This window comes from Papio anubis, chromosome 18, assembly GCF_008728515.1.
Source record: "Papio anubis isolate 15944 chromosome 18, Panubis1.0, whole genome shotgun sequence".
Taxonomy (NCBI): Eukaryota; Metazoa; Chordata; class Mammalia; order Primates; family Cercopithecidae; genus Papio; species Papio anubis.
This window is the reverse complement of record NC_044993.1, coordinates 59,627,568-59,635,710: the sequence shown is the minus strand read 5'-3', so window position 1 is coordinate 59,635,710 and position 8,143 is coordinate 59,627,568.

Genomic DNA, 8,143 nt, shown 5'->3' with positions numbered 1-8,143 from the left:
CAGCTGTGTTGCTTCTTTTTCTTCCCTCTGCTGAGAAGCAAGAAACAGAGCAGTGATTGTAACCCCTGGCTACACATTAGAATTACCTGCTTTTTTTTTTTTTTTTTTTTTTTTTTTTAGAGCCTCGCTCTGTCACCCAGGCTGGAGTGCAGTGGTGCAATCTCAGCTCGCTGCAACCTCTACCTCCCAGATTCAAGCAATTCTCCTGTCTCAGCCTCCCAAGTACCTGGGATTATAGACGCCTGCCACAACGCCCAGCTAATTTTTGTATCTTTAGTAGAGACGGGGTTTCGCCAGGCTGGTCTCGAACTCCTGACGTCAGGTGATCCACCCGCCTTGACCTCCCTAAGTATTGGGATTACAGGCGTGAGCCACCATGCTAGGCCTACCTGCAATTTTTTTCTTTTCTTTTCTTTTTTTTTTTTTTTTGAGGCGGAGTCTCTCTGTCTCCCAGGCTGGAGTGCAGTGGCGTGATCTTGGCTCACTGCAAGCTCTGCCTCCCGGGTTCACGCCATTCTCCTGCCTCAGCCTCCCGAGTAGCTGGGACTACAGGCACCTGCCACCACGCCAGGCTAATTTTTTGTGTTTTTAGTAGAGACGGGGTTTCACCGTGTTAGCCAGAATGGTCTTGATCTCTTGACCTCGTGATCCGCCTGCCTCGGCCTCCCAAAGTGCTGGGATTACAGGTGTGAGCCACCGCGCCCGGCCCCTGCAATTCTTTTTAAAAAATGATGGTAGGGTCCCAGGCCCAGAGAATCTGACTGACTTCACTGTGATTAAGCTGGGTAGGGACAGGCATCAGAGGTGTTTATACTTCCCCATGTGATGCCAGTGTGCAGCCAGTATGTAAAGGAGTTAGGTGTGAGGACCCACATAGCGGACGCTGAAAGCAGCTGGTTCATCTGCCATGAGAACGCAGTTTCTTGTGACCAAGAAGTGGGCTTCTCCCAGGGCCACTTCTAAACCACCTCATCAGAGAGCTCAGGTTCATATCCGAGGGAAGAAACTTAAGTGCTTTCTCACACGCTTCCAGCTTGATGAGAATCACAGTGGGGAGCTTTGCTTTTACAAACAGGCTTTGTCACATGGTCATGGAAGAAAGGAGATGCCCACGTAAGATCACAGAGAGAAGGTGAAAAACCCGTAGCCCCAAATTGGAATTGGAAGCATCAGTATGAATTCGTACTATATTTTTGTCTTACAAAGTAAAGCAGGTGTTTGCTAGCTCTGTCCACCACAAAGTTTAGAAATAATGAGCCATCCAGTGGCAGTGGACACCCCAGCACCCAGGTTATGGTTTCCAAACACCACTTCTGACTAGAAACGAGGGCATGGAGAAATGACCAATTCCAGGTCTGAGTTAAGAAAAAATTCAAGATGAGCCTGGAATATCTGGTCATTCCTTGCTTCGTTGATAGCAAGGAAGGTGTCAATGACTTCCAGGGTCATATTGAAAAGGATGCAGGAGACAACGTGGAGTGGCTCCCAATGGGACAGTTTGAGCATCATTAAGAATAATGACTGTAGGCCAGGTGCGGTGGCTCACACCTGTAATCCCAGCACTTTGGGAGGCCAAGGTGGGTGGATCACTTGAAATCTGGCCAACATGGTGAAATCCCATCTCTACCAAAAACATAAAAAAGTAGCTGGGTGTGATGGCGCACACATGTAATTACAGCTACTTGGGAGGCTGAGGCAGCAGAATCACTTGAACTCAAGAGGCGAAAGTTGCAGTGAGCCAAGATTGTGCCGCTACACTCCAGCCTAGGTGAGTGACAGAGCAAGACTCCTATCTCAAAAAAAAAAAAAGAATACTGATTGTAATGGATTGAAACATATCGTGTATGTCCAAATCTATGAGTTGACAATACTTAAAAAAAAAAGAAAAATAAATTAATTTATCACCTTGGGAGGATATTGGAAAACCAACTCATTTTGAAAACTGTCAAAGGGAAAGAAGCATTTATCCTTTTTGGTACAAACCATACTCTGTGGTAGCCAAATAGTTGATACATTGATACCTTTTATAGATACACGTCCACTACCAAAGACAGAATCATAGAATCAGTATGCTACCATGTTGTAATCTCTAATGAAATAATGGGCCAGGTGTAGTGGCTCATCCCTGTAATCCCTATACTTTTGGAGGCTGAGGTGGGAAGGTTGCTGGAGGCCAGAAATTCAAGACCAGCCTGGGCAACATAGACCTATCTATGCAACAAGACCCTGTCTCTACCAAAAAAAAAAAATTAGCCAGGTGAGGGCATGTGCCTGTAGTCCCAGCTATTCAGGAGGCTCAGGTGGGAGGATCCCTTGAGCCTGGGAGGTCAAGGCTGCAGTCAGCTATGATTGCACCACTGCACTCTAACCTATGTGACAGAGCAAGACCCCTCAAAAAAAAAAAAAAAAAAAGGAAGGAATTGTGGATCTAGACAACGACCATCAACAAATCAACAATAGCTGCTAACATCACAAAGAGGAACAACCAGATAGTATGTGCCTTTGAATGGAAGTACAAAACCACCAATAGGAAGTACTCAACCAAAAAAAAAAAAAAAAAGCAAACATCAATCTAAGTGAGCTTCTAGACCTAACTACCAATTTCTAAGAAATATAGCCGGAAGAGGAGCACATGACACTTCTGTGGAGATGGTATAACCAAAATTCAGACCACAGGAAACTACAGAACAAACAAGCCAGTTTCTTCAACAAATAAATTGCAAGGGAAGAAAAAGACAAGGGGAGAGAACCTACAGATTAGGAAAGATACAAAAGCCATCCCAACCGATGGCAACATTCGAACTTTACGCGGTGGCTCATGCCTGTAATCCCAGCACTTTGGGAGGCCAAGGCAGGTAGATCACAAGGTCAGAAGTTCAAGACCAGCCTGGCCAAGATGGTGAAACCCCATCTCTACTAAAAATACAAAAATTAGCCGGGTGCAGTGGTGTGCACCTCTAATCTCAGCTACTCAGGAAGCTGAGGCAGGAGAATCTCTTCAACCCAGGAGGCGGAGGTTGCAGTGAGCTGAGATCACACCACCGCACTCTAGCCTGGGTAACAGAGCAAGACTCCGTCACGAAAAAAAAAAAAAAAAGGCGTTTTATGAGATCACCAGAGAAATCTGAATACTAACTGGATATTTGCTGATAGTAAAAGCATTATTGTTACTAAACAGTTTGAGGAGGAGTGAAGGTGGCCAAAAAAATTTTTTTTGGAGTTACACATTGAAATGTTTATACAAGAAATGACTGACGTCTGAAATTTGATTCAGAGTAATACGGGATGAGGGAAGGGGAAGAGGGCGTGGATGGAATGAGGTTGGCTGGAACTTGACTGCTGAAGCCAAGCTTATTGTACCACAGGCTCCATTCCTATGTGTGCTTGAAGCTTTTCACAATAAAAAGAAAAAAAGAGGTAAAGACCAGCCTTTTCCTTCCTTTCTCTCAATGCTAGTGTGTCCACCCACTGCCGGCGTCTCTGGGACAAGCCTGGGTAGCAGGCTTGAGATAGATCTTCACGCATCCCACCCCCGTCTCCATGGCAACCAGTGGGGAGGGAAAACTGCATCCACAAAGTTCTGGTCCCCACAGGGGTGAGGCCAGGCCACCAGTGTCATGCCAGGCCCTGTGTGGCTGCTCCCTTGGGAGAATTCCCACCAGAGCTGCCTCCCTGCGCCCATTCCCCATCACTGTGGCCTTCCCTGTGTGCCCCCCGAAGAAGTAGGATCCAGTCAGTGGAGAGAACAGGACTCTGAATCAGATCCAGGTTCAGATTCTGACTTCACCACTTAATGGCAGGATCAGAAACCTCCCTGAGCCTCATTTTTTTCATCTGCAAGATGGGCATACAGTTTTATTTAATGTTTAAAAAAGACGGGGGCGTGACTGGGCATGGCTCTTGCCTGTAATGTCAGCACTTTGGGAGGCTGAGGCAGAAAGATCACTTGAGCCCAGGAGTTTTAGACCAGCCTGGGCAACATAGTGAGACCTCATCTCTACAAAAATTTTAAAAAATAGGCCAGGAGCAGTAGCTCATGCCTGTAACCCCAGCACTTTTGGAGGCTCAGGTGAGCAGATTGCTTAAACTCAGGAGTTCAAAACCAGCCTGGGCAACATGGCAAAACCTCATCTCTACTAAAAACACAAAAACTAGCAGGGCATGGGGGCACACGCCTGTAGTCCCAACTTACTTGGGAGACTAAGGTGGGAGGATCACCTGAACCGTGGAGGTCGAGGCTGCAGTGAGCTGTGATTGTACCACAGCACTCCAGTCTGGAAGACAGAACGAGACCCTGTCTCAAAATAAAACAATAATAAAATATATAAAGCTGGTATAATGTGACCTTTGTTGAGTTAGTTGCTTGACACATCTTTACTATGAATGGACAGTGACAAAAAAGGATCTAGTCTCCAACTCATGGAACTCTACAGAGGGGCGACAGGCAGTCTCCATAGGCCACTGCGCCTGACCTCACATCCCACTTTTTGAAAAAAAAAAAAAACTAGCAGTTGCAACTCCTAGTCATACTTTTCACTAACCAGAACATCCATACGTTCCAACTACTGAGTATCTAGCTATGGCAAACACACAGGATCATTTCATTTAATGCAACACTCACATTTCTTATTTATTTATTTATTTATTTATTTATTTACTTATTTAATTTAATTTATTGAGATGGAGTCTCGCTCTGTTGCCCAGGCTGGAGTGCAGTGGCATGATCTCGACTCACTGCAACGTCTGCCTCCTGGGTTCAAGTGATTCTCCTGCCTCAGCCTCCTGAGTAGCTGGGATCAAAGGCATGCACCACCACGCCTGGCTAATTTTTTGTATTTTTAGTAGAGATGGGGTTTCACCATGTCGGCCAGGCTGGTCTTGAACTGATGACCTCAAGTGATCCACCCGCCTCCGCCTCCCAAAGTGCTGGGTTACAGGCGTGGGCCACTGTGCCTGGCCTAGTGCTTACATTTCTATGAGCTAAGTCACGTTATTTCCATCCTGTGGAGGAAGAAGCTTAAGCACAGAGGTGAGATACTTTGGTGAAGCCCACACTACTGGTATCAGGCCCCTGTCTTCTGTGCTCAGCCCTCTGTGCATTGATGAAGCTTTGAAATGCCACAGCAGGGCCAGGAAATCAGTGCTGCCAGAAGACTGAAAAGCTCTCCAGATCATTTTCCAAATGAAGAAACAGTGGCCCAGAGAGGCCAAGTAACTTGACTGGGGCCACATAGCAAATGGGTGGCTGAGCCTGTGTTCACACTGCTTGGGGAGATGGTGCAGGGAAGCCCTGTTCAGTGAGGGAAGCCAACTCTTCCTGCCCCCATGTAATCCTGTCCCAAAGCAGGGTGGCCAGCCATCCCAGTGCGCCTAGGACTAGGAGGTTTTTGGGACTGGAGACATCAGGTGCTAAAACCAGGAAAGCTCTGGGTCAACTGGGATGCACTGGGCATTCCGTCTCATAGACAGTAAGGTGTCTAAATGGTTATTTCCAGGAAAGGAGGCTTTGGGATGGAGCTGGCTGACAAGAACCATCAAGACCCCATTGAAAGACCAGGGTTTTATGTCTATGATACCCTGGAGGTCCCACCTATGTGTCATCTCAGATGCCTCCGCCATCCCATGGCCTGGCATCCTATTCTGCCCCCAAACAGCTAAAGTGCTCTCAATCATAAACCTGATTGCCCCACGTCCCAGTATGCAAACCTAAATGGTTTCTCATCTTCCCCCCATTGCCTTAGGACAAACTATAAACTTTGCTGGCCCAGGAGACCCTTTGTGGGCTTGCCTCTGTCCACCTGGTGCAGGTCCACCTCTCTCTGCAACCCACCCCACCTCACCCCTACGAAATTCCAAGCAAGGACAGGATAACCAAAGACTTCTCACTGCACCATCCCCTCACCCACGTAACCTTCATCTTAGCATCCCACCCTTTTCTTCCATGACATCAGTGCAATTGTAATTACACAGCTATTTGTATAATTAGCTGATTATTAATATCTAGCCTCCCCCACCCCTGGCTAGACTGTCAGCCCACAGGGGCGGGGGCGGGTGTGTGATGTTCACTGTTTTACAGCCTGACTCAGTGGAGACACAGGAATAACACTCAGAAGTCACTGAATGGGCCAGGCGCGTGGCTCACACCTGTAATCCCGGCACTTTGGGAGGCCGAGGTGAGTAGAATGTCTAAGGTCATGAGTTCGAGACTAGCCTGACCAACATGGCGAAACCCCATCTCTACTAAAAATGACAACAATGAGCTGGGTGTGGTGACATGCACCTGTATAGTCCCAGCTACTCGGGAGGCTGAGGCAGAAGAATTGCTTGAACCTGGGAGGCAGAGGTTGCAGTGAGCCGAGATCACATCACTGCACTCTAGCCTGGGGAAAAAAAGAAAAAGAAAAAACTGGCTGGTCACGGTGATCCCAGCACTTTGGGAGGCCAAGGCAGTTGGATCACTTGAGGTCATCAGTTCAAGACCAGCCTGGCCAACATGGTGAAACCCCGTCTCTACTAAAAATACAAAAAATTAGCCAGGCGTGGTGGTGCATGCCTGTAGTCCCAGCTACTCGGGAGGTTGAGGCACAAGAATTGCTTGAACTCGGGAGGCAGAGGTTGCAGTGAGCCGAGATCGTGCTACTGCACTCCAGCCTGGGTGACAGAGCCAGACTCAAAAAAAAAAAAGGAAAAACAAAAGTCACTGAATGACTCCACCAGAGACTGCTATCACCTCCAACTGGGCCTCCATCTGAAATCACAGAAACCCTCCATAGCCACCAGGGTCTCCACTTCCCATTTCAGACAGGCTGCTATCCGTGATGTCACAGGATGGAAAATGATCCCAGAAAAAGACCGGCAAAGAGAGAGGCTCCTGGAGGAGGACGTCGAAGGCAGGATTGGTGTGGTTTTTAATTACTGTACCTGTTCTGACCACATTTTCTTAGCTCTGCTCATATCCCTACTTCAATAGTAGCTTGGGACAACAAAACAAAAGCAAACATTAGCCCCAGAGTTTGAGACAAGCTATCTCACTGGTTCCCTCTTTGCTGGTAATTAACGCTGAAAAGTTTCAATACTTATCTTGGCAGCAAAGGTAATAATACAAACGCACAGCCTGATTATTTGGCTGCTAATTCCCTTCTTGGTGTTTTCCTTCCCCTTTCCTCAAATTAATTCCAGAGTTCTTCCAGATTTCTCGTTGCTAAGCTATAAAGTTCCAGGTTTCTGCAGCATGGCTGCTAATTGGCAGGGAGTTACAAGGCAGCTCCAATCAGAACCAGGTTGTTGAAAGGAGCGTCCACATGACAGCTCGCTCAGAGGTTTTGGAATTTTCTCGCTGACGTTATGAACCGCAAAGGTCTTTGCCTAACTCTGCAGAACCTGTTTTCTTGATTTGGCTGTTGGGGGACACTAGAGGCCTTGGAATTTCCCTAGGAGGCGTGGGGAGTCCCTGGGTCTCCTAGTTAGGGTCAGTAACAGGGATGCTCAGAGCCCTTTCATGGCTGGCCACAGACAATGTGACCCCCAACACTGTTGCAGAAAGGGTGCCCCAAGCCCCCCAGGACTGACCTCTCACCTCCGTCTCCTAAGCATGGTGACAGACTATCTGGAGGAGGCTGAGGATACCTCTGAACTTAGGATTTTAGCGGTGAAGGTCATATTTGTAAAGCACTTTAAAACACCCAAATAGAGGGCCATTTGGTGATCTACCTCCAGAACTGTAACGAAAACCATCACCATGAATTGAGTTTCTACTGTACACCACAAACCACATTCCCATCTGTTCCCATCCTAAAACTCCCACTGGACTGGCTGGGAACCTAACAGCTGCTGCACCATTGGTTCCGCTTGCCTGCTGCCATCTTCCAGGAGTAGAAAGTCATGTGACCCAGGCCTAGTTACTGTGATTGGCTCTGTGGTGAGCACATGACCAAGCTGGGCCAATCAGAATCTTCCTTGAGACTTTTCTGCCAGGTGGGAAAAGACTCCCAAACCCTACCTTTGCTGAGCTGCTGCCCACTGGGAATACACATGGAATGTGCCTGAGAAATATAGGAAGCCCCCAAAGATATGCAGTCCCTGTAACAATGCTTGAGCCTCAGATGCAGCTATTGAGGAAGCCAGATCTACTTCCTGGATTTGA